This window comes from Lichenostomus cassidix, chromosome 1 (genome assembly GCF_008360975.1).
Source record: "Lichenostomus cassidix isolate B80296 chromosome 1, HeHo_3.0, whole genome shotgun sequence".
NCBI lineage: Eukaryota > Metazoa > Chordata > Aves > Passeriformes > Meliphagidae > Lichenostomus > Lichenostomus cassidix.
The window spans coordinates 109,644,523-109,650,522 of NC_139479.1; the positions used below are offsets into that span (position 1 = coordinate 109,644,523).

The 6,000-nt window shown below is 43.0% G+C and overlaps 1 long non-coding RNA gene across 1 annotated transcript in view; it reads right to left on the minus strand.

Annotated features, from left to right (window-relative positions):
• LOC146445529 (uncharacterized) overlaps positions 1-3,922 on the minus strand; it is a 68,505-nt gene extending 64,583 nt beyond the window's left edge. The window contains exon 1 of the long non-coding RNA XR_014855291.1: positions 3,467-3,922. This is a non-coding gene — a long non-coding RNA (uncharacterized LOC146445529). The remainder of the gene's footprint in view (positions 1-3,466) is intronic.
• Between the last annotated feature and the right edge of the window lie 2,078 nt (positions 3,923-6,000).

Below are 6,000 nucleotides of genomic sequence, written 5' to 3' on the forward strand. Positions count from 1 at the left end.
TTTTTCCTGTTGCATTCCCCTTCCTGCACAGTCACTCAGGTTTTGACCAATGGAAAATTTTCCTTTTTCAGTCCACAGCTGAGACCATGCTGTGCACCTCTGCTGGTATAACAAGCTAGTTATAATAACAGAGATTTATTCTGCAGTGTTAAAATGATCACGGTAGAAAAATAAAATCTCACAGCAAACCAAAGAGTGCTGTAAAAGCAGATACAGGTAAAGCACCCAGCTTTACTGAATGACCAGTTTCAGAGTAGTTACATCATTATCCATTTCACCTCCCGCTCAACAGCTTTCCCCTGCCTTGTTTCCCAGCTTGAATTCTTTAGATGAGATCAGCTGTTCATATCCAGTTCATAAACAGCTGGAGAGATTTTCCCTGCTGTGAATGAGACTTTGTTTGTGTAACTCAGGACAATTAGCTCAATCTTAATTCCTCTGCTAAGGACAGAAAAGCAGCCTGCTGTAATAGTGCACCAGAAAAGCTAAATATGTATACAAGTTTCCTCAAAGTAGTTTGTAAATAAGAGCCTGAACATAGCTTTCAAGGGTAGATTTTTACTTTAAATCCCTAAATCATGAAAAAATGAAGACAAAACTTCTGTAGGTATATTCAGTCCAAAGCCATTTGCTTTCACTGTGGTTCACACAGCTACTCCTCATGTTAACAGTTCACTGCCAGCAAAAATGCTCTTGCCTTCTATAATAATTAGAGAGGTGGCAGCAAGGGTGTTCTAATTAAAGCGGATTTAACTTTTGTATGTTAATTACTCTCAGTTAGTATCAATCAAGTAAAGGAATAATGGGGTCGTTTCACATTTAAATCACAGAAGCTTCAAGCATAAGCTGCCTTAGAGGAAATTAGCTTGTAATTTAACGGTGTTATTAATAATTGCTTGTAAATGGTAACAGCCAAGCTGTTGCACAGGCTGTGCCTAGTGGTTACAATTATAACCACCCCCACAAAAATTGACAGAGGTAAATTCTAAGTAATCCCTTCTCGGGATTTCAATCTGCTCATTTTGTTTACATCCCCTGCCTTCGTAATTAATGTTATCCATCCCTGCCTGTCAGCAAGGCATTTGTTTCACAGGGCACTCCGATGTGCTGTTTCACCACAGCATCCCTGGCTGTGCTCACCTGCCTCCTGACAGCAGGGGGACCTCCCTCTTCTCCCAGCTCCTCTCAGCTGCACTTGTTCCAGGCAATTTTTCCAGCTTTTACATGGAGCAGTTAAGTCATAATGAGACCTTGGTCATTCCAGAGCCCTAAATGTAAAACTGCACTGTGAGAACTAATTAATTATATTGTCCACTGACACATTTAAACTTCCTTTTGCCTGTGCAGTCTCTATTAAAAGCCTAGATACATAATCAAACAACTGGTACATGCTGTCCACAGAAAATAAAATAGATACTTATCTTTACAACAGGCTTAAAGCCTTAAGTTATGTGTAGTGTTTTCTGAAGGGGTGGACAGAATGTGCATGCATCTCACAATTAGATAGGAGTAGTTTGGGAAAGCAGAGCAAAATCGATTTCAAAATGCTGTTTACCTTCAGCTGAGCTATAATTTCAACTCAAGGACTCTGGCAACATGAGGTTTTGTGCTGTCTCATCCATTCCAAGAAGCACACCTATTATTGTGCATCCACCAAAATAAAAGACTGCACCTCTTAAAGAGTTCAATTCAAATGCAAGCTTCTCTAAAAATTCCCCAGAGGAAAAAAAATATTAAAAAAAAGAAGGTGAGTAGAACTTCTAATCTAGAAGACTGCATGATTCCCTCAGTAAAGAAACTAAATACACAAGTAAAACAAAACACAGGAAACACATCATGCTATGCCTCTAAGCTTCCTCCTACTTAAGAATCTCAGGCAGCTTTTACAAATTTTAATAAGTGAGCAGCTGCAGGAGAGTTACTGCAAAGCCAAGTAACAGCCTCAACTTCAGGAACAGAATCACAGAAAATATAAGATACACTCAAGAGCTTTAGCTGATTTCAGTGCTCCTCACCAGACCCTCAAACCACAAAGAAGGCCATCTCACTGTTGAAAAATAGATGAAAGCCTACCTGAATTATCTTCTTTTCAGGAAATGTCTGATGAAATATAATCAAAACTCTTTATCTCTTTCTTCAGCTTGGTCAGCAGTCAGCTCAGCTATGAATTTTGGTGTAATTATCCTGAGCCTTAATTTAAAAAAAGCTCTTCTGAAGCTTTTCCTTATATTGTAGCATACTGATCACAAAGTATAATGTCCAGTTCCATTCTAGAACTGAACTTTTTTTCAACAATACTCATTCAGTGAACCAACACCTATAAAACCAGACCAGCATCCATCCCACTGTGCCTCCCAATCACTCTTCCCTCCCTCCAAACATTATATTAGAGCTGATAAGGAGTCAGACCATATTCAGCTGTGTACTGAGAAAGGCAACACCTGTTACAGGGCTCTGATGTGCAAAAAACAGTCAGAATCAGGGGTGGTACTGCTTTTTTTGGGACAATTTTTTGGTTTTAAGGCACTTCCATAAGAGGACAGAAAGAACAAAGTGGAGAAATTGTTTTGCTGAATATCTGGGAAGATTTCATAGACAGCTTCCCCTTAGTGAGTCAGTTTATAGGGAAGGGAAAAAAACACAATCTGAAAACTGTCTTCTTGCTCCCATTTTAACTTTTAGGAGCCATGACTAGAGTAGGAATACGGATTTAAACATAGTGGCTGAGGAGCAGCACTGACAGAGCTGCACTCCTGTACAGCTGGCTCTTGGCAGGGCTTGTGTGAAGCTGTGTCCTTCTCACAAATTGTATCCCACAGAGCTTTCTCTACTATTTGCTTTTGGATGGTCTCACCTTCTTTTCCTCTTAACATGTCTCACATATAATTTCAGAGCTCAGTAAGTTGCTCTCTCTTAAACCACACTTTTTTCTGAGATTTATTTCAGGTTGCCCCTTCCCTTGAGCCTGTGGTTCTTCTCTCGTGGAGGGAGAGGAGATGCTACAGGTGCATCTGCTCAGAGATCAGAGCAAGGCAATTGCAACTTCCCATATGGGAATTAATCCCTTAAACCTACAGGCAGCAGAAAACCACATGAAAATGTGAAGCTCTAAGAGACCAGGCTGACCTCACCTCCCTGAGAGCATTAATAACCCTTTGGTGAGAGTTAGTTTTGATGCACTTAAACCTAAACCTTGTTACCCTTTCCAACAGGAGTGTACTTTCCAAATTAATGAGTGACACGAGTAGGATTTGGCCTCTGTTCTATGTGATCTACCCTTTCGGGGCTCCCTGGGATAATATTGCCAATATATCTCTGATTTCTTGGGTTTCCTGTTAAAGTTAGGACCCTGGTCCCCAAAATGGGTGGAGAAAAAACCCTGAAAACACTGAAACATCTGCAGGCCTTTCCCTTCCTCCTACAGCACCCAAATTATGACAACTGCAGCAGCAGAGTCCCATTTTACCTGGATCCAAAGATGGGTGTGAAGCTGGGTCTTCTGAGCTCTTTTGGAACACAAGTATGTGATGAACCTTTTCCCAAAACGCTTTCAATCTGAGCTGTTGTACAACACATCCAGCAACCACAGAATAACAAGAGTGCAACTCAATCCTTGTGCACTGCAAGGGTTCAGATGGCTTAATGATAGACAATAGCTCACCGTTGACAAATGTCTCATTCCCTCAGGTTTACTGTTGCAGGACTCTGGCGATTCCCCTGCTCGCTCTTCCTACCTTCACCTCGGGTCATGCAGCCCCAGGAGTGAGGAGTGACAGGCTCGGAGTGGGGAGAGTTCTCAAGAGTATCACGCAGCAGAGAGCAAAGAAGATGAGGGAGTTGAAGGTCCCTAAGGTCCACTTTATTAGGAGAGAGCAGAAGCCAAGACGTCGGGGAGCCCTCAGGCACCTGAGCAGCATGAGGCGCCAAGGAAACGGGGGGGTTATATATATGGGGGTACGGGGTTTCCTAGGGCGGGACCGCAGGGGCAGAGCCAATGGGCTGCGGTACATCGCTGAGGGACAGGCAAGGGAGCAAATCAGATGCCGCAGGGGGAGAACAGCGCAGCAACAAGGAGGGAGCGAGGGACACAGAACATTCTGGGTTGGGAACCAGGCGGGGAAACCAAACATTAAACCAATACACTAACAAAAAACTTCCTGGGGGAGGAGGGCAGCCTAGACCTCATCATTGGAGTCCCAGGAATGTGTATCATCCCCTTCGGGGAGCTGCGCTACGTTGGGGGCTGGGGATTGAGGCTCCAGAGCGATGACTTCAGGCCTTTGCACCTCCACAGTTTACCTCAGTTCAAGAACATTCTGCCTGCAGATACACACAGTCAAATTATTTGGGGGGAAAATACAATGTGGAGGAACACCAACATGGCAGTGTCAGCCACAGGAGATGGGAATGGTACATTGTTGTCACTTCAGAGCACTTCACACCTCCCAGTCTCAAAATTCATGATGAACAGGACAAAAGCTTTATTGTTAACTGACTTAGCCCATGGTGTTTATGTTAATATTGAAGTAGTTTTTAAAAAAAACCCAAACAACAAAGCAACACATACACCAAGCAGAAATCTCCCATTAAATGGAAAAAAACACTGATAAGCAGGAAGGCCTAGCAATGCCAATAAAGAATTTCACTTCTTCATGAAAATACACTGACGTGTGTAAGAAGATTTGAGTTTTAGCCACCTTGGAAACTCATTTATGGCTCCTGAGGATGCCCAGCTTGGTGCAAGCAGAAGGAATGGCCACTCTCATGAAGACTAACAACAAGCAGCAGGATGCACGAGCTCCCAGTGCTGGATTCAGCCCTGAATCCCTGTGGGAAGGCCTGCTTTAAAAAGCAGTAGTAGTGCTGCTATCCCCAAGGAGCCACAGAGTTGGACATGAAGCCATAACCTCATCCCTTCTGGGAGGGTTTGGGTCAGAGCTCCTCATGTCCCTCCTGGAAAGCTCTGCTTTAAGGCCTTTTTCATTGGCTGTGGTTGTTAGTGATGAGACCATAAATTAAACCAGATCATAAAAGCAATCTGTCATGACAGGTACTGGAAGTGATGGCTGCAGCCTCTGCCATGTGGTGTGACAGTGACAAAGCACTGTCAGTGTGATGAATTGGGACAATCAGGGGGAGAGCCACCCCCTCACACCACGACCAGCAGGGTCTCACCGAGCCCCAGCAAAAGCGGGACATAATTCAGTGAATAATTCTCTCTGAGAAGCCCTTGAGTATGGCTAAATAATGACCTTGTTTACCTCATTTAGCCCCAAGTTCTCCAAGTGAGAGTTGGCCATGAAGAGTTCTTGCGCTCTCTGACATCCAGCCGGGACAGCGTGTCCTGTCTTTGTTTTCAGCCATCAGGCTTGTGTCAAACACACCCTGACAGCTGCAAAATTTTTTGGTGAAAACAATAATTCCACTTTTCCTTTTCCATCTGCCTGCAGATGGTTTAAATCTGACCCATCAAACAGCAAAGAAAAAAAAAAGAAAAGGAAAAAATATTCCAGCTGAAATGAAATTATAATGATTTCCAATTTCACATAAAGAAAATAACAGCTCTGAGATTTGCATAAGAGTCTTTGCAGTGATGAATTAAACTGTGCACGGGAGAACTGGGGGTTTACCAGTTGATCTGGGTTCTCTATACTTCCTCTAAGACCTTCTCAAACTAACAAACAGCCACATGAAAAATAATCAGCAATGTCTTCATGGATGACAGCTGCGTCTTCTCCTTCACGAGGGAGAACCCTTGTCAAGAACCACAGGAATACAGCCCAAAATATTAGAAGGGAATTTCTGAAGGCACAGATTTGAAGCTTGAGGAACCTACTCAGTTTCAATGTTAAGTATCATAGACATAAAACAATTAAAATATATTACCTTCTGCCCAGTGATCTGGGGGTGAAGAATGAAATGCCAAGTCTGGTCTCACCACGACATGCAGACATTGGATGGATGAGGAAATTAAGACGTTCAGTGTCTCATTCTTGATTT